Raw genomic sequence first — 21,864 nt, forward strand, 5'->3', positions numbered from 1 at the left:
ACAAAATATGAATATTTTATATGTATATTTTAAAAGAACATTATCAAAAACCTTCATACAAATAAAACCAAATAATTTCAAGTGTGAATTATATTAAAGATCCAAAAAAGAACAGTACCAATAGTATATAATCTTTTTTCAGAGAATAGAGGAAATAAGCACTGCCCAAATCAATTTATGAAGTTAACATAAACATAAATCATTACATAGACATTTTAAACAAAATTATGACCATGTCCCTCATGAACATAGGGAACACAAAATCTTGAACAAATTATTATAAAATTAAGCCAAATAATATATAAAATTATAATACAATGTAAACAATTAGATTTTATCCCAGAACTGCAAGATTGATTTAACAATCAAAAATCAATCTATGTAATTCACTATGTTACCAGAATAAAGAAAAAAAGTGACAATTTCAATATATCCAATTGACAAAATATTCATTCATGATAAAATTCTAGTGAAACTGGAATAATAGGAGCATCACCCAAAAATATATCATTAACATTACACTTAATGTGGTGGTGGCTCCGTTACTAAGTCGTGTCCGACTCTTGGGACCCCATGGACTGAAGCCCACTAAGCTCCTCTATCCATTGGGTTTCCCAGGCAAGAATACTGGAGTGGGTTGCCATTTTCTTCTCCAGAGCATCTTTCTGACCCAGGGATCGGACCCATGTCTCCTGCACTGCAGGTGGATTCTTCACCACTGACCACTTAGTAACAGACTAAATAGCTGCCGGTTGAGATCAGGAACAACGCAAGGAAGCTCAATTTCTCTGTTTCTAGTCAACATTGTCTTGGAGGTCCTATCAATTGGAACATGTAAAGTATAAGCAATAAAATTTATAAAGTTCAAAAATAAAGAAGTAAAACTATTCTTTCTAGATGTCATTTTTGCTTACCAAACAAACGACTGGTAAAACCAGTGAGTAAATTTTAAAAGTTACAGGATAAAGAGCTAATATAAAGAACTGCTTTCCATGTGCATATATTAACCACGAGGAAATGTAAAGTGAAACCTTTAAAAAATCCATATACAATAGCAAAATATAGCAAGGAAAACCAAGATCTTTGCACTAAAACATAAAATATTATTGATAGAAATTAAAGAAGGGGGAAATAAAGTAACATCTTATAAATGGATTGAAAGACAGTTATTGTTAAAATGTAAATTTTCCACAAAATGGCCTACATTTTCAATGCAGTTTCAATGTAAAACCCTTTAAGCTTTTTTTGTGTGTTTTATTCCACAGCACCCAGCATAGTGCTAGGCACACAGCAGGTACTGCAAGGGAGGAAAGAAGGGAAGAGGGGAAAGAAGGAAGAAGTGATGAGCAGGACCTTGTGAAATCCTCCTGGGAATGAAAAGCCTTTCTTGATTTCTCTATTTCTCCTTGCCACTTGAGTTTTTGTAGAATCAGTATGATTCTATTTAAGCTAATACCTTTTGTAGGAGCTATCTGAGAGGGAGCAAAGATAAAAACCCACAAATAAAATTTTCTCTCTTCAGGCAGGAGATGGACCTGGTTCTTGTCCAAATTCCAGAAAGCACCATATCCCCTTCTTTACCTTAGCCCATAGTAGCTGTCTTTGAAATTAACTGACCTAATCTTAGATTTTTTTAGAAACATTTCAGAATGTCTAATGCCCGTAAGAACTCAAGGTTTTAACATCTCCTCCATCTCACAGGTGGTAAAGGGACTTTAATAAGACACCCAGAGGTGAATATTAACCACTGACACTCCTTTCCCCTTTTTGCTTCTCTGTTCTGCCTTCCCCTTTAAAAGCTCTTTGTCTGAGCCTATATATTAGGTTTCTGTTTTTGTTTTTGTTTTGTTTTGTTTTTAAAGCAAACTAGTCCACCATCTTCTTGGTCAGCAGGCTTTCTGGAATAAAGTTGTTTTCCTCGCCTCAAGCCTTGTCACCCGACTTATTGGCCTGTCAGGCGATGAGTAGCCAAATCTGTGTTCACTAACAGAAGAAACAGCTCTTTTACTTTGGTCTTTTACCTTATCTATTTGAATATTTTTCAGAACCTGACATCAACAACACTTTTATAAGGTTATAAAGACAGCACAATTAAAAAAAATAAGTCCACCTCCCTAAAAGCTGACACTGGGCACTGGGTTCATTCTAAATCCAGTAGTAGAGAATCTGCCTGCAAATGCAGGAGATGTGGATTTGATCCCTGGATCCGGAAGATCTGAAGTAGGAAATGGCAACCCACTCCAGTATTCTTGCATGGAAAATTCCATGGAAAGAGGAGTCTGGGGGGCTACAGTCAATGGGGTCACACAGCCGGACAGGCCTGAGCAGCAGGACACAGCAGCAGTTATTTCACAGGGATTTTCACGAATGCTCTTTTGTGCCTATGTGTGTGAAATTCCTAATGAGAATCTGTTTTAGAGACCAACTGAGCCACCACCTTCTCAACATCCCACCCGGGCCATCATCTTCCCAAACCAGTCTTCTAGCAAAATGCTTAAGTGAATGAAAGAGGCTACTTGCTCTGGGTTGAATAACTGTCTTACTCTCAGCCTTCGAAACCATAGGTAGTATGTTGGTTCATAATCTTGGAAGTCTCTCTGTGAAGTTCGAAACTGTCCCTGTACCAGGATGGCAAAAAGAGACAGAAGGCGGGGCGGACCCCTCCAGATTGGTGGTGACAAGTCTGAAAGCAAGGGAACATACATGTGAGGCTGGTCTTGAGTGGCTATGAGACGAGTAGATCTCTGAATCTGTCTGCCAGGATCTTAAACGTTTAAATAGAGGTCCTCACAGGGTTCAGTCATGTTTACAGTCCAGATGGTCTCAATAACACATTACTCTCTCAAGTGAAGTGGCTCCTAGTGCAGGAACCATAGGCTGAATATACATTCCAAGGACAGGGCAGGGAACAGAGAGTCTCTGGAGCAACCCTGAACAGTCACACCCTCTTGATGACCCCCTCCAACATAGTACCATGATCTGCTAAGGATCCCACACTGTGCACAGCAAGCCAAAGTGAATTCACCTTATGAAACCCTCTTAATCTTCCCAGACAGATCCTCTTTTCTTGGTGTGCTGTGTAATGAAGCAGGACCCTATTGGACCTTAGTGGGAAACACCCTCTCCCCACATCCTCCAGTTTAGCTCCTCTCTCAAGTACTCAGATAACAGTGTCTCATACATTTTTCCTGAATTTTTCAGCTGCTAAAAACCACCACCAAATGGAAGAAATTAACTACTTGATGAACCTGAGCTCCTAGCTCCCAGACACCCTAACGTCTAAGGACTGATGACATTAACCGCTCTGTTACCTCAGTCAACAAATCAGAGAATTGTGCAGGAGCTGACCACATACCCTAGGATGCCCCTCCCTCACCTGTGTTTTAATACTTTGTTGAAACCCTTCATGGAGTTTGGGTCTTTGAGGCACATGAGTCCTCTGCTCTCCTGCTTGGCCCTTCAATGTACCTTGCTCTGTTCCAAACTCTGATGTTTTAGCATTGTTTGACCTCACTGTGTGGTGACAGTTGGAATCAATAAGAAAGAAAGATCCTAACTCTTTTGCATATTTCTGACCACTGTTATTTGGGAGTTTTACAGTGCTGCCTCAAGATTAGTTACAGTGTTATAGCCACGCGTTCCGGGAAACAAACTCACTCAGAAGGACAATGCAGATAGTGCAGTGCAGTTTATTACACCGGCGGGCCCAAGGCAGAGTCTCCTCTTAGCCAGGGACCTGCACCAGCATTTGTGAAAATCTTTTATACCCCATGTGTATGTGTCTGAACCCACCACTCCAAATTCCTTGAGACTTATATAAACCAAGGAAAATACAATCCCAATAACCCCATGATTCATGTGCTATGTGATCATGTGCTCAAACAGTCAAACAATTAGCCAATAATCAATAAACCTGAGGTTACACTCCGATAGGTACAGAAAAATTTATGGCCTGTCTGGAGGAAGGGGTGATTAGTGTATGTTTTCTCTTAGGCAATGAGTAACCTAGATATGATCTTCAAGGTTCCCCTGTCTGGAGGGGGTCTTATCCTTCTGTTGTTGTTTTCATAGGCACTAAACACAGAGTTCAGAGTCCATTGGAAAGCTGGCTGAGCATGATCAGCATGAACAGGCCTAAGATGCAGTCCAGGCCCTATGAATTCCTTCTTCAACAGCTGAAGCAGAAAACCAAGCAGTCACTGCTTCAGAAGTCAAGAAATAAAGGAGAAAATACTAAAATAATAATACTAATAACAAAACCAACATATTTTATTTATAGCATCCTAACCTCTGGTACTCTTGCCTAGAAAATCCCATGGACGGAGAAGCCTGGTGGGCTGCAGTCCATGGGGTCGCTGCAAGTCTGACACGACTGAGCAACTTCACTTTCACTCTTCATTTTCATACATTGGAGAAGGAAATGGCAACCCACTCCACTGTTCTTGCCTGGAGAATCCCAGGGACGGGGGAGCCTGGTGGGCTGCCGTCTATGGGGTCACACAGGGTCGGACACGACTAACGCGACTTAGCAGCAGCAGCAACCACACATATAAATGCAAAAATAAAATCATGAGATAAAAATATTACACTCATCCAAATGAAAAAAGTGGAACTAAGAGAACAGAGAAGCATTTACATCATAAAAGTAGCAATTGGGAGCTAGAAGTAACATTAATGTTCCTTTCATTGAACCTCACTTTAAAGATAAAGAAAAAAAAAACTGACAGAAAGAATAAATATTACTGTATAACTATCTTTGCTAAAGAAAGACTAACAATGATTTTGCTTATAAGAGGGACAGGCTAAACTAGTTGCAAAGGAGATGTTGACCTGAGTTATATTGGTTTTGGGGTGTTTTTTAAAACCCTTCTAATTGCTGTTTCCTCTTCTAAGGAATAGCCTTTTTTTAGATACTTAGTAGCTCAACACCTCAGCTCGTTCATGTCCCTGCCCAACAAACGTGGGCCTTCCCTGACCAACCACTGCTATTTCACAACTTTCATCACTTTCTATCCCTGTATTTTCTTTAGAAAGCTCATCAAACCCTAACACCAGAGTTTGTACTTATTTGTCTACGTGTTTGTTTTCTATCTCCCCACTAAAATGTAAGTTTATGACTTTGTATTATTCAGGACTGGATCCCTGGTGGCCTACAATAGAGCCTGGCACAGAGTACACTCTCATGATTGTATGCTGATGTAAGAAACAGATGAGTTTTCTGAGCAGCTCACTGTTGTTCAGTCGTTCAGTCCTGTCTGACTCTTTTGTGCATGGACTGCAGCACACTGGGTTTCCCTGTCCTTCACCATCTCCCAGGGTTTCCACTAGGAACTTGCTACACTAGATAGCAAGGTTTCCACTAGGTTCTGTTCACTGCATACAGTGTGTTGTGTAAGGGAAACGGGCTCAAGACAAGCTCTTCACCTTCAGAGAACCCACTGCCTGGGTGTATTGAAGAAGGAAAGAAAATTCTCTATTGACTATTTAACTCTATGGTATATGAGAACATAAAAATATAAACGGTTATACTATAGATAATAACATATTACCTTATGATACCTTGAAAGGAGATCTGAAAAGCTGTCCACACAAAGTTCTGGAAGAGGTAAACAAACAGTCCAATCAGTAGAGAAGGATGGAGAAAGACACTCCAGAGAGAGAAAACTATACAAAAAATGGCCTAAGGGATGGGAATGCAAGGCATGTACAGAAACCATGTCCAATTCCTAAAGGACTGAATATGTGAAGGCAAGTCCTCGAACTGAAATGTTGGTATCAGGCTTTAGAAATATTTGAACTCTGTTCACACATATTTGGAATTTGTTTTCTTGGTAATGGGAAGCCATTGACGGTTTTGTCTAGTGGAGAAACATTAAACAATTGAGTAGTGTCTTTTTTTTAATATCAGGCAACTTTCTTTGAAATTGGATAAAATAATCTGGTCAATAAATCTGAAAATAAGACTGTGAAGTTTAGAGAACAGATTTTCAGAAAGATACATAACCTGACATAACCTGAAAGGGTAAAACAGCTTGTCAGTACAAAGAGTAGTTTTAAAAGAGGTCTCTTATCTTGAGGCTGTCTTTGTTCCATTCTACCTACTCTGATCAAATCTCCAGTTTAAAACATTACTTCAGAGAGTATGGTGAGAAAAAGAGTATCTAGCTATGGAGTTCATTTAGGAAAGTCTGCAAAAAAAAAAGGCAAGGTGGGGAGGGGGGTTCAGGATGGAGAACACGTATACACCGGTGGTGGATTCATGTTGATGTATGGCAAAACCAACACAATATTGTAAAGTAAAAAAAAAAAAAAAAAAAAAAAATCAGTTCAGTGAAATTCATTGAAATTGACCCAAGGTCCAGAAATAGTTGATTCACATGAACATTACACATGTGCCTAAAGGGAGTAGGTTTTCTGCAACTATTTGATGCAATGTCTATAAGCATCCATTATGTAAAATTTTAAAATCTGGTTTAAATGTTCTAGATGATTATGATTCTTTCTTGTAAGATGTATCTATGACTTAGAGAGATATACAGCAATATAGTCTACCAGTTGGATGGTTATTATTTCTCCTTTTATATAAATTTTTATTTTATATACTCTAAAAAAAAAAGGCAGGGTGGATACTGAGAGCTTGAACTAGAACAGGGGAATGGAAGTGAAAAGATAGATGGGATAGGTAGTGTGAGGTGATTGCACAGGCCACTGGACAACTGGGTATTTTCCCTCTGGGGGAGTTTAGTTTTGAAGAAGAAAATAAAAATAAATTGCGTTTCATTATTATTGATTTATTTGGTCAACTAGTTTAGGGGAAGAAAAATGAAAATAGCAGTAGAATATAAAAGCAGGTGCCAGGAAAGAATTTTAAAAGAAATGGGCCCTCTAATTTCATTTCCTCTCTATCCTTCTTAAAAAAAAGAGACATAAAAGCTTTCAGTGTTTGTAGGTTTCCAAATCCACCCACTTACACCTGTTCAGAAACATCTGTTTTCTTGTATAATGGAAACTGCAACAAATAAAAAGCCTGCTAATAATAACATGATGAAGAGAAAAATTGTTGTTAGCTCCTTTAGTTTTATTTTTTTTCTAGGCTTAAAAAGGGTAATTTTAAAAATAATATGTTTTTAGAAATAAATGGTGCATTATTGGTTAGACCTATGCATGAATTTGTATTCCTGGCATTTCCTTATTTCTTAACGTAGTCAGTGCATACATTGTTTTCATATAGTTCAATAAATATGTGGATATTTTGGGAATTTCATGTCACTGTTTATTAAGATTTGAATTATATATAGGTAGAAAGAGAGAGAATGAATCCCTTTATTTCAGAATATAGTAAAAATTGCTTAAATCTTTTAGAGCTGCAGAGACTCTAGCAGCTCTAAATAAATTCAAATCTAGCACAACAATGAGTCTTGGCAAGGAAATAGCTGGTTAAGAAGATGATCTATGGGACCTAAGAAGTAAGTGAAGGAGACAGCCATACAAAAACCAAGAGAAACACCCTTCCAAGTTAACAATGAAGGTAAAGATTCTGAATTTTCAATGGATAGAGAGTAAGAATAAGCCTGGAATTTTCAATAGATAGAGAAAAATCTAGTGTGAATGACGTGAAAAAAGCAGTGAGAGGGGACTTTGGAAAGGTCAACAGGAACAAGATTATGCTCGCCTTGGGGGCCATGGAGGAAATATTTTTGTTTCTCTTTGCAGAGGAAATTCATTGAAGTGTTTTATTCTAGTGAGTAAGCAGTCCATTTTATGTTTCTGAATGTTTATTATGATGACTCGATGGGTAATGAATGCACAAAGGCAGGAGTAGAAGCAAGGAGACCAGTTAAAAGGCTTTTACTATAGTCCAGGTAGGAAATGATTGAAGTCTTGGAGTGGAGTGATAGAGGTGATATTCAGTGCTCATATTGGGGATATGTAGTGGATGAATGAGTATACCTGGTAATAAATTAGCATGGAGTGTATGCCCTAAATTCATTTTCAGTTGGTCTGTTGCACAGAATTTCCTTTATTTTAAATAAGCAAAAACTATTCTCTGATGATTTAAATAATGCTATATTAAAATATAGTTTTAAAACTATAATTCAATACACAATGGCTTATAGTACCAAAATTTCACTTAGATATTAATGAAGTCATTATACCCATAAAAGAACATTGATGATATAACATTTATAAGAAATATAATTGCTTATTTTTCATTTATGTGATTTGTTCCTTATAAAATTTCTCACTGTCTTATGTCATATTTGCTTTTATGCATTGAATTGCTGTTATTTTCACAAAACTTTTATTTAAGGAATATGTCAAATGTATGAATTTCAACAAAATTGGGTCATTAAAACACAGAAATGTTTAAGCGTTAATTTATTTTCAACATACAGAAGACTTATGGGTTTCTCCATGCATGAGTAAAATATAACTGAGCCATTTGATAGTAAACATGGCTAATGCTTTTAAATGAAAACCTATTCTTGATCTAGAGAAATGCCTATTTAGCTGGAATTATGTGAACAGTTATGTTTTCTGCTAAGTACATTCAAAGTCACGCTTGTGTAATGAGATAGTCTACATTAAGCTCTAATAACAGTTTGCTGCATGATCATCACAATGATAATGTGTGTAATTTATCACACCTGCCATTGAAGGAGCTCTAAGAATTCCACAAACAGGCCCTTCATTAATCTATTCATTTAGCTTCCTTCTTCTTTAAAGTTTCTAAAGCTGTGCAAGAAATTATGCGGCAACTGTGGGAAAGAAAAAGGCTTTAAAATAATCAGAAAAAGGCATTAAAGCAGAGTGGGGTGCAGGATCACAAAGATGATAAATTCTGAGTAAAACTATCTGGAGAACTGTCACAATCACATCTGTGATAGATTCCTGTTTTGTTAAATTGGGAAACACCCTAAAATATTCAGATCAAAGTCTTCATTTTAGAAGTTGTACATCCCTGTTGATTTACTTACTGATCTGCCCTCCCTGGAAGTTTGAAACACACTGAAGACCCAGAGGTCTTTCATTCTAAAATAAAACTTGGTGTTTCTCCAGTGCTGTATAATTCTATACTCAAAAGATTGTTTCCCATGTAACTAAAGTGGATGTTATATTTATGTATAATATATTTGGTATTCTAAAATATTATTTATATTGTCTAATAATAAAGAATAAAAAGTATTCTGAATACATTAGTTAAGGTATATGTTCTAGGTAGGCATAAAATGTTAGGCAAGCTTGAATATTAACAGACAACAAGCAATTGTTCTTTAATTTTGTGATCATTGCATATATATTTTTTATCAGATTATTATTTTTTAAGTACTTATAGAACACTTCCATTTGACAGTAATTATATAATATTACCAAAAGTCCAACCCTTAATCAAAGGTTTCTGCAAGGATAATGAATACCTTGGGAAAAAATATTTCCAAGATTTGGATCAGGGTGGGATGAATAGGCAGAGCACAAAGGTTTTATAGGGCAGTGAAAATACTCTGCATCATACCATAATAATGAATACCTACATGTCATTATACATGTGTCCAGTCCACAAAATGTATAACACCAAGTGAACCATAATATACACTACAGAAAGGAGGTGATTATGGTATGTCAATGTAGGTTCATAAGGAATATTGATACTGCGAGAGATTATGCATATGTGGGGCAGCGTGCATATAGGAAATCTCTGTACCTTCCTCTCAAATTTGCTGTGAACTTACACTGCTTAAAAAAAATAAAGCCTGAGGTGGCCGAGCCTTTGGAACACATTAGGCACATCTCAGAGCTTCATCTCCAAGGAGAGTCCTCAGGGAAGTGGCCAGCTCCTGGTCAAGGTGATGGAGTGCCTGGAGCACCAAGCACTTACAGACTTGGGCAGCCATGAAGCCTAAGGCACAACTGGAGAAAGTCATTGCTTTTGTGGACTAGCTCCACTATTGGACATGAACAGAATGGAGCCCATGACATCAGTACTGGAAGACAAATGTCTCCACTTGAGATCCAATAGTGTGGTAGAATATATAGAAAGCTACTACTAATCTCCCTTTATCTTATGGAGGAGTATTCTGTGACTCCACCCACAACCCCATCCCCTGCTCTGCAAGTCTTTGCCAAAGACGGATGAACAAGAACCTCTCTCACCTGGCTGAATAGCTGTTCTGGGAAGGGGAACTCTGTTCACAAGTGGTCGTGAACACATGGATCACATATAAGCACAAGGATAGTGTTTCAATATTCTGAACACTAATAGTCCCAATTTCTTCAGTCACCTGAAAAAAAAAAAAAGATGGTTAAATGTTTTTTAGTAATTAACTCTTCTGAATACAGAAATAGGAAAGATCTGGTCAAAACAAAGCAGTGAGTTCCTGATGCTAGTGGAAATAAAGGGTATGGCCAGTTTCCAAGGAAATGGATCCAGTATTTACTCTCAGGCTATTCGGTATGAAAGATGTTATTCCCCTTTGTCTTATCCCCAAAAGACTTATGTATTGACTGTACTTAAATAAATTTTTATATTTATGTAACTGTTAGATGTTACATCTAATCCCTATGTGACAACCTGAATTGTTCCTTTTTTACTGTCATTTCTGTCCACCTGAGCAGCCTTTTCTCTTTAACAAACATACTTGAAATTGCTACTGGGTACCCACTTTATTCCCAGTAGAAAGAACTTTCTGCTAAGAGCTGAAGAGTGTTTAAAGTAGATTAAAGCTTGGAAACTCATAACCTAAAACTTTCCACCATCCCACAAAGTGATTATATGCAAAAAAAATACTAGCCACACATATGGTTTCTTTCTGAAAAGAATTTATCATCAAAATAGCCCTGAGACAGCTAAAAATATGGTATTGTTTATTAAAAATTTGCTAAAAGGGTAGATCTTACATTAAGTGCTCTTGCCAGATATAAAAAAATAAAGATGTAGGGAGGAAACTCCGGAAGATGATGGGTATGTTCATGGCCTTGATGGTGGTGATGGTTTCATGGGTGTATGCTGCTGCTGCTGCTGCTGCTGCTAAGTCGCTTCAGTAGTGTCTGACTCTGTACGACCCCATAGACGGCAGCCCACCAAGCTCCCCCATCCCTGGGATTCTCCAGGCAAGAACACTGGAGTGCATTGCCATTTTCTTCTCCAATGCATGAAGGTGAAAAGTGAAAGTGAAGTCGTTCAGTCATGTCCGGCTCTTTGCTACCCCATGGACTGCAGCCTACCAGGCTCTTCTGCCCATGGGATTTTCCAGGCAAGAGTACTGGAGTGGGTTGCCATTGCCTTCTCTGTCATGGGTGTATACTCAACCTCAAATTCATTCAGTTGCAAAAATTAGATAAATACATATTTTTACATATCAATCATAGTTTTAATAGTGTTCTTTAAAATAGAGTTGAAAAACATATTTTAAAATAGAATGAAGATAAAAATAAATTAAGATTCACCTTGATTTAAGAAAAAATTTTAAATGAATACAGTTATAGTTCGCATCAATATTCACAAAAAATAATTGTCACAACAAAAATATTTGTATAGGCATCATTTTATATATTCCTGTTTAAGCTGTATATTTTATGTAGAAATATTATTTAAAGCTCATATGATGGGAAATAGCTTATACTCAAAAAACATTTAGATTCTTCTTTTCAAGTAATATGTTTGAATGGAGTTGAGAAGCTGCAGAGCTTTGTGAAGGAGTGGCCACCCACTCCAGTATTCTTGCCTGGAGAATTCCATGCACAGTGGAGACTGGAGGGCTACAGTCCACGGAGTCACAAAGAGAGGGAAGTAACTGTGTAATACTTTCACTTTCTTCAGCAAGCAGATGTAGCCAATTAATTATGTAAATGTCAAGTTAAGCATCCATCTATAGGTGAAGTAGGTCAGGCAGAATAAAATGTCCCCTTAATTAGATAGCAAAGGGCAGTCCATTTGGAAGTGGTATATGCAGATATAGATATATTTCTGAATGAATGAAATCAGAGGACCTAGCTGCATTTAAAAATGATGTTGCTTACACCCATCTCAGGTTTAACACAAAGCATGCCATCCTCATTTTCTATGGCTATCAGAATCAACTGCAGAAGACAGTGTACAAAATAACTCAAAACTTAAATAATTTTGGGGAGTGCCTACAAGCCTGAGGACATCTGATCCCAAAGAATTTTAATTGTGAAAAAAAATTTAACATATAACTGTGTAGACATCACTTTGTATGTTGAAACTTAGCCACTTCTTCATGAGGTTATCAAAAAATAATTTTTACTGTGAAACATTACAGGCAGGATTGAATTCCCCAGGTACTCCTTGCGTCCCATTGCCCTCCTTTTCAAAAGGTCTTAAATAGGCTTTATGTTGTATGTGTCAGACACATTCATGGTCACCTACATTTACCTCCTATATTTTTCTCTCATTGAAGATAATTATATTGTTTTGTATGCTTTAAGCTTTATATAAATGCTATCATGCTATGCACGTTTTTCCAACTTGTTTCTTTGCCATATCTTATGTTTTTAGAATGTCATCTTTGTTGATACATGTAAATAGAGTTAGTTTATTTAAATTGCCCTGTAGCATAACACATTATGGATATGAAATAACTTATTCATCCATCCACCTGTTGATGATGGCAACAAAACTCCACAGATTTGCAGGAATGACATACAGAATTTTGCAAATCTTTAGTGGTAAATGTGATAAAATCTTATAAAGATATAATTAATTACACTAAAATATATGGAAAGATATGTGTATGTACTAGATGAAAGACTGTGTCATAAAAATGATTTTCCACAGAGAAATCTATCCATTTAATGTAATTCCAATCAAAACCAAAGTAAAACTTTTTGATAATCTGATTCCTACATTCACATTGAATATAAAGAATAAAAATAGCGAGGAACATTTTTCAGAACAAAAACAAGTTGAAAAGTATATCACGTGAGCATCACTTGATTTCCTTTGCCTCCTGCCCCAGGCTTTGTTTCATTGAATCAGAGACATCTGCTTCTCACCACGTGTGTGCTCTAACCTCACTCGCCTCAGCTCATGCATTTGCTGTGTCCTTTTTGCCTCCTGACTCAAAGTTTCCCTGTTCACACCAAGTCATTGAACTCTGATCAGTCTCAAATCATGGAGAACATGAAAGGGCATGAGAATAAGTGTCTTATGAATAAATATTTTTCTTTCCCCCTCTGCAAAGTCTGAGACTCAAAGTAGATTACTTATTTGAGGACTGTCCAGCAATCAGTTACACTTAAGAGCTTATCCTCCTAGAAGTCCCTTTTTCCGCTTGTCTCTCATTTCTCCTCCCCAATAAGCCTTCTATTGTAGTCTCTGCTTCTTGGAAAATGCAGAATAAAACATAGCCAGGGTTACCATAAAGCTGTGGTTATTAAGACAATAATCAGGGTTAATATCTTAAGAGATAACCAGGGTTACCATAAAGCTGTAGTTATTAAGACAATTTGGCATAGGTACAGGAGATGACAAATGGACCAAAGGGACAGACTAGAGTGACTCAAAACAAATTCACACATACAAAGAAGCTAAATAAATGACATAGGAACATTATAAATTACTGGGGAAAAGATATACTATTCAACAAATGTGATAAAGCAATTGCTTACTATTACTGATCTAAAACAAAAAGACTGCTAATTATTTCTTCTTCAAGAATGAGTTTATTCAGAATCAGCAAAGAATTGCAATTCAGGGTCTGCAACTGTGGTGAACCATGCACAAAAACAGACAGAACTCTTTTACTGAGAAAGTCAGGAGGGCTACAGTAAACAAAGTCTCCATGGCTTTTAATTGGCTGACTTGGGTCTCTCTCTCTTGTTAGCTCTTGAGAGCTAACTCTCTTGTGAGCTAAATTTGGTTAGCTCTTGTCAGGCAAGAAGGAGTATTTTTTTCCTTGTAGGACTCAGTTATCACAGTAGAGGATAAGAGCTTTCCCTTCTGGCCTCATGGTCCTATTGATATGTGTCATCTCAACTAATACTCCAACCAATCTTATTTAAGGGTAATGCAGATGAGAAAATTGTGATTCAGTAATTTTTTTCAATAGTCATGATGCTAATAAAAGTGGAAACTAGATTTCAAACATAACTGTTGCATTCAGGCCAAATATAATAGGAGACCATCCGTTGCGCTCCATTGTATTTATTTGAAATGTAAAAGAAATTACAGAGCATCACAAAATTGTCTGACCTATACCTGTAAAGCTAGTGGTGGCAAATGTTTTAAGTTTTTTTTGAATTAATGTGCTTATTAAGTATATTTACTGCATCATCCAAATCTTACGTATCTATTTTATCAAAACATTTTAGGAAACCAGGCATTAGTTTTGTATACAAAATATACACAGCAAGTATGGTAACAAGAATCAGACTGCTGGCCAGGCATTTGCTTAATCTCTGTCCATTAACAAAAATAACTTTTCCATTACTACACTACATGCTCTGGCCAGAATCTTGTTAGTTTGTCCCTATTAAGTAAGGGAGTTGGACTAGATAACTTAGGCATCTCCCTAAAGCTACATGCAGACAGCAACATATAAAGGAGAGAGATAGTATAATAAATCAGACATAAAGAACTGGCAATCAAAAAATGATTCTCAATCAACTGGGTCCACATATGTAAAAAACTTTCCTGCATTACAGTGTACACAATATATGTCCCAGAGTAAAGCCTTGAAAAGTAAGCCTTATTAATATTTTAAAAGAAAATATTTTCTATTATTTCATTATAGAAAGAAATTTTTGAAAACAGGAATTGGAAATTATAAAACATAAAGAAAAAGACAGGTAGTTTTGACTACATTAAAATTAAATAAGTAAATATATGAATATATTGAAATATCAATTTGTTATTGTTTAGTCACTCATTTGTGTCCAACTCTTTGTGACACCATGGACTGTAGTTCACCAGGCTCCCCGGACCATGGAATTTTCCAGGCAAGTTTACTGGAGTGAGTTGCTGTTTCCTTCTCCAGGGGGGCTCTTCCTGACCCAGGGATCAAACCCGGGTCTCCTAATCTCCTGCATTGCAGGTGGATTCTTTACCACTAAAATATCAATTAGAACACATTAAAGTATATTGAGATACATAGGCATGAATACAAGTCCCATACATTTATAACATATATGTTATGGATATCTATTGATAATAGATATTATATTATTATTATTATTAATATTATATACTTGCATACAAATTGAAAAACTGTCAGAGATTGGGAGACTGCTAGTATCAGTTAGTAAAAGACAAAAAGCCAATGCAGAAGGAAAGACAGTTTTCAGAGACTTTAAAAAACAAGAAATTTCCACATAAGATATTTTTCTTAATAGAAGATAATAAATAATTACTCTGCATAATAGATACGAGGTTTCCTTTTGGAGGGCTTCCTTGCGGCTCAGCTGGTAAAGAATCTGCCTGCGATGCGGGAGATCTGGGTTTGATCCCTGGGTTGGGAAGGTCCCCTGGAGAAGGGAAAGGCTACCCACTCCAGTATTCTGACCTGAAGAATTCCATGGACTATATAGTCCATGGGGTCACTAGGAGTTGGACACGACTGAGTGACTTTCACCTTCACTTTCCTTTTGAAGTGAATAAAATGTTTTAGAATTAGACAGATATAGTTGTGGCCCAACATTGTGAATGTGCTAATGCCATTGAATTGTTCACTCTAATATAGTCAATTTTATTACACTACATAAATTTTTTCAATAAAAAATTGAAAGATATTAGATGAGGAAAATCTTGTTAATTTGATCACTGAAACTATTATTGTCTTAAATTCTACCATAAGACCAGAGAATAATTTGATTGTATGTTTAAATATAGGATATAATCATTTTAATGTACTAAATATGAAATGAAAATTGATGACTCTAAAATCCTGACAAGATCAAGGTCAGAAAAAGTTAGAACATGGTGTCTTTTGCCAGATGTCTGGCACACCAAGCCAGACTGTTGTTTGATAAAATATTATGTATGCTGTAGGAAATGTTTGATTTCCACTGAGACAAGGTTAGATGACTGTACAAGTAGCTTATTCATTCCCTGGTGACTGCATGTTCAAGGTCTAAATATTGTTAACCATTTTCTCCCCTTATATTTTTTTTGCTTTTCTTTTATCAACAATTCAAAGCAAAGCACCTTGCCTAATAATGAACCAAATTCTGCTCATGTTAAGCCTAATAGTTTTGAATTATGAATCAGTACAGTTTCAAGAGAAAAAATTGCACCACCAGGAACCACACACACACACAATAACTGATTGTAACTTTCTAAGTATTTTATAGTATGTAGCTGTCTGAGTTGGTTAAAGGAACAATGGACTGGTTCAAAATTGAGAAAGGAGTAGGTCAAGGCTGCATATTGTCACCCTGCTTATTTTACATATATGCAGTGTACATCGCGTAAAATGCTGGGTGAAAAGCTGGATGAAGAACAAGCTGGAATTAAGATTGCTAAGAGAAATATCAGTAATCTCAGATATGCAGATGACACCAACCTTATGGCAGAAAGTGAAGAGGAACTAAAGAGCTTCTTGATGAAGGTGAAAGAAGATAGTGAAAAAGCTGGTTTACAAGTCAACATTCAGAAATCGAAGATCATGGCATCTGTTCCCCTCACTTCATGGCAAATAGATGGGGAAATAGTGGAAACAGTGACAGACTTTCTTTTCTTGAACTCCAAAATCACTGCAGATGGTGACTGTAGCCATGAAATTAAAAGACACTTGCTCCTTGGAAGAAAAGCTATGACAAATCTAGACAGTGTATTAAAAAGCAGAGACATTACTTTGCCAACAGAGGTCTGTCTAGTCAAAGCTATGGTTTTTCCAGTAGTCATGTATGGATGTCAGAGTCGGACCACAAAGAAGGTTGAACACTGAAGAATTGATGCTTTTGAACTGCAGTGTTGGAGAAGGCTCTCTAGAGTCCCTTGGACTGCAAGGAGATCAAACCATTCAATTCTAAAGGAAACCAGTCCTGAATATACACTGGAAGGACTGATGCTGAAACTCCAATATTTTGGCCACCTGATGCGAACAGTTGACTCATCAGAATAGACCCTGAGGCTGAGGGGACGACAGAGGATTGAGATGGTTGGATGGCATATCTGACTCAATGGACACGAGTTTGAGCAAGCTCCAAGAGATGGTGAAGGACAGAAAATCCTGGCGTGCTGCAGTCCATGGGGTTGCAAAGAGTCAGACACGACTGAGTGACTGAACAACAATAAGAAGGCTGCTGTCTTTGTGTCTTGGGCTGGAGACTGAAGTGGGGAAGGGAAGCAGAACAAGCCATAACGTATATCTGTTACGCTGGGAAGGTGGTGTAGGGGCACGAGGCACTACACGGCTCTCTCACACTGCTGCCTAGTGCAGGCCCGCCCTGTTAGTGTGGGGCGACGGCTGGGCATTTGTTACTGCAGTTGTCGCCACGCTCTCCTGCAGCTTCTCTAGTGTCTGTCTCACGGGCTGTTTACCAATTTGACAAATCAATTATATCAAAATAAAGAAGAAATATGCATGACTAATAGAGTTCACATTTCTGCAACCGGCCTCATAGTCATAATTGGTATTTATAGCTACATTTTCCCACTACCTGTCCTATGTTCCCTTTATCCTCAGCAAGTACCTCATCTGGTCACAGTTACTTCCTGGCTAAGATGTCCCACACTTTCATTCTTGAAGCCTATGAACTTTTAGCAGACCTGCTTGCATTGGGCCATTAAAGTTTTTCCATTGACTTTAAACACAGGATATGCGATTATGGAAAGACATCCCAGGGGATATTCATGAATTATTACAGACATATTCCTTTTTATCTACCTCATATAGTAGCAACATATAAAGTTATAAACATACACAGTTATATACAACTTTGTATTATATATAATATCTTGGGTTGGCCAAAAAGGTCATTCAGGTTTTTCTGTAAGATGCTATGGAAAACCCCAAACTTTTTGATCAACCCAATATGTATGTATATATACAATCAAATAAAACATTTAGTGTAGAATTTGACCTAAAGCCATTGTGGGAGTTGGTCCAATAGTCAATATAAGATGGCTGTGGTTCAGCTGGAATTTCACAGGCAAGCAAGCAGCATGGAAGGGAAGATAGATACGAAGTTTATGAGTACACAGACAAGCTGTAACCCATGAGGACAAAGGTCTCCATCTCATATTAGCCCCTCACTATCTCCAAACCTCCAACTTCAGTACTACAGTTATTCTACAGGATATGCTGATGCTCTTCAACCAAGAGACAGACTTGTACCTGGCCTAGAAGTCATAGAAGCCAAAAGATGATCAAGAGAACTACACTAACTAGGAGCTAGGCACAGAAAGGAATTCTGAAAAACAAATTTATAGCCCACTTCAACTGGTACAATATAAATTCATCATACATTCCAAGACAGGTAAAAAGATAAATAAAATAAAAAACAAAAACAAAACTTCAACCTGGATTGGAATGTAGAAGATTTCTAATCTTTTAAGAATCATCACCAATTTTTCTCTTCCAAAATCAGAGATGTACTGCCCATTCTAAGTTGGAGAATGCTTTTCTAGAAGTAGAAGTTCTGCATCTCAAGTTAGTTTTGCAACTTAGAAACTCTGTGATACTTATTAATTTACTAAACAATTGTAAGGCTCGGCTTCCCTGCCTTGTAATTGGGACAAGTAAATGTAGCCTCTCTTCATTCACTGATTTGTTGATATAAATAAATGAAATAATGGATGTGTATTCTCTAGCTAATAAAGAGTAGTGTACACACAAATAATAGAATTATTAAATCTGCTTTTCATTTTTGTGAACAACAAAGACAGATGATGTCAGCAGACCTATAGAGATTATAATTGATCTTTGTGGCCTCAGCCCAGGGCCATGTGATATTTTTCCAGCATTTCAACAAGCTGCCTGATTTACTTGTGAGGAATTTTCTTTCCATGTGGCCAGCAGCAGGAAATGAAACCCATTATAGCCCCATGTAGGTGGTTAATTTGTTTGAACTGTCATTTAGCTGGGCCTTCAAAATCCTCCTAATGATCTCCCTGGTGCAATGCAGTGCAGCTCTTACATGTTACCTGTCACCAAAACAGCTGTTTCCAAAGATGCGATTTTGTTTTATTATATGAATTAGCATCTTTCCATACTTTAATGAAAAACTCACAATATACATAAAAATTCTAGAAGAAAATGTAGGAGGTAAGATTCTTAACATTGGTCTTGGCAATGATTTTTTGGATTTGACATCAAAAATAAAGGCACAAAAGCAAAATTAAAGAAGTGGGATTTCATCAAGCTAAAAGGCTCTATAAGCAAAGAAACCTCAGCAAAATGAAAAGGCAACTTCAGAATGAGAGAAAAATTTGAAATAATATATCTGATAAGGAATTAATAACCAAAATGTATAAAAGCTATATACAACTAAAAAGCAAAATATAAAAGATCTGATTTAAAAATGGACAAAGGAACCAAAAAGACATTTTTCCAAAGAAGGCATAAAAATGGCCAATAAGTACATGAAAAAGTGACCAACATCACTAAAGATGCAAATCAAAGCCACAGTGAGATACCACCTCACACCTGCTATCAAAAAAAACAGAGATAAGCAAGTGTTGGCCATGATTGGAAAAAAGGGAATCCTTAGGCACTGTTTGTAGGTACGTAAATTAATGCAGCTACCATGAAAAATAGTATGAAGGTTCCTCAAAAAATTAAAAATAAAATTACTATGTGATCCAGCAATTTCACTTCTGGATATATATCCAAAGGAAATTAAGACATATCAAAAGATATCTCTATTCACATGCTTAGTGCAACAATATTTGCAATATAGCCAAGACATGGAAGCAACTTAAGGGTCTGTCAACAGATGAGAGGATAAAGATGTAAATATATATATGAAATACATACACATATACATATTTAATATAAAATACATAGATTTTATATATACATAAGGAAATATTATTTAACCACCAAAAAGAAGGAAATATAGCCATTCAAGACAATATGGATGGACCCTGAAGGCATTATGTTAAATGAAATAAGCCAAACAGAAAAAGACAAATACTCCATTGTGTCACTGATATGTGGAATCTAAAAAAAAAAAAAAAAAAAAAAAAAAGGCAAACTCAGAAGCAGAGAATCAAAAAGTAGGCTCCCATGGGCTGGGTAGCAGCCAAAATAGGAAGAGGCTGGTAAAAAGTACATACTTTCCCTGTTGATTCAGATAGTGAAGAATATGCTTGCAAAGCAGAAGATCAGGGTTCAATCCCTGGGTAGGGAAGATCCCCTGGAGAAGGGAATGGCTACCCCTCCAATATTCTTACCTGGAGAATGCCATGGACAGAGAGCCTGGTGGGCTACAGTCCACAGGGTCACAAAGAGTCGGACAACACTGAGCAGCTAACACTTTCACATTCACTTTCAGTTATAAGATGAACAAAGTCTGAGAATCTAAAGTATAACATGGTGACTATAATTGATAATACTGTATTGTATAATTGATACAGTTGCTACAGAACAGAATTTAAAAGTTCTCACCAGAAATAAAAAACAATAAATATGTGAAAATATGTGATGGATGTATTAACTGACTAGAAGAGGGGAATCCTTAAACAATTTTTTTAAGTGTATGTATACACACACAAACACATACACAGAAACACAACATATAGAGTACTAGGCCAAGGTCTGTGAAGTTTAGGGTGAGAGTGACGGTTAAAATGCAAAGAAACAAAGAGGGAAAAATAATTTTTCTGTCTACTCAAAAAACAGAGTCTAGTAACTAAAAACAGTACACAATACTACAAATTAGAAAAGAGAAATAAATTGCTATTGGGTCAAAAGAATGGAGGTTTTGGTTCAAGAGCAGTTGGGACAAATGACATTATGAAGAAAAGATAACATTTGAACTGGATCTAGAAGAATGTCCAGAATTTCATTGTGCAGAGATGGGATGTGTGTGTTGGGAGTTATGACAAAGGGGAGAAAAATAATTATGTATGGAAGAAAAACTTCTCATGAGCATGAATATAGACTAGGATATTGACTATGACAAAGCTTTGACTGTGTGGATTACAACAAACTGAAAAATTCTTCAAGAGATGGGAATACCAGACCACCTTACCTGCCCCCTGAGAAATCTGTATGCAGGTCAAGAAGCAACAGTTAGAACTGAACATGGAACAAAAGACTGCTTCCAAATTGGGAAAGGAGTACATCAAGATTGTGTATTGTCACCCTGTTTATTTAACTTATACACAGGGTACATCATGAGAAATGCTGGACTAGGTGAAGCACAAGCTGGAATCAAGATTGCAGGGAGAAATACCAATAACCTCAGATATGCAGATGATACCATCCTTATGGCAGAAAGTGAAGAGGAACTAAAGAGTCTCTTGATGAAGGTGTCAGAGCAGAGTGAAAAAGCTGGCTTAAAACTCAACATTCAGAAAACAAAGATCATGGCATCTGGTCCCACCACCTCATGGCAAATAGATGGGGAAACAATGGAAACAGTGACAGACTTTTTTTTCTTGGGCTCCAAAATCACTGCAGATGGTGACTGCAGCCATGAAATTAAAAGACACTTGCTCCTTGGAAGAAAAGCTAAGACAAACCTAGACTGCGTATTAAAAAACAGACATATTACCTTGCCAACAAAGGTCCATCTAGTCAGAGCTATGGTTTTTCCCATAGTCATGTATGGATGTGGGAGCTGGACCATAGAGAAAGCTGAGTGCCAAAGAATCGATGCTTTGAAGTGTGGTGTTGGAGAAGACTCCGAGAGTCTCTTGGACTGCAAGGAGATCAAACCAGTCAATCCTAAAGGAAA

This window comes from Capra hircus, chromosome 1, assembly GCF_001704415.2.
Source record: "Capra hircus breed San Clemente chromosome 1, ASM170441v1, whole genome shotgun sequence".
NCBI lineage: Eukaryota > Metazoa > Chordata > Mammalia > Artiodactyla > Bovidae > Capra > Capra hircus.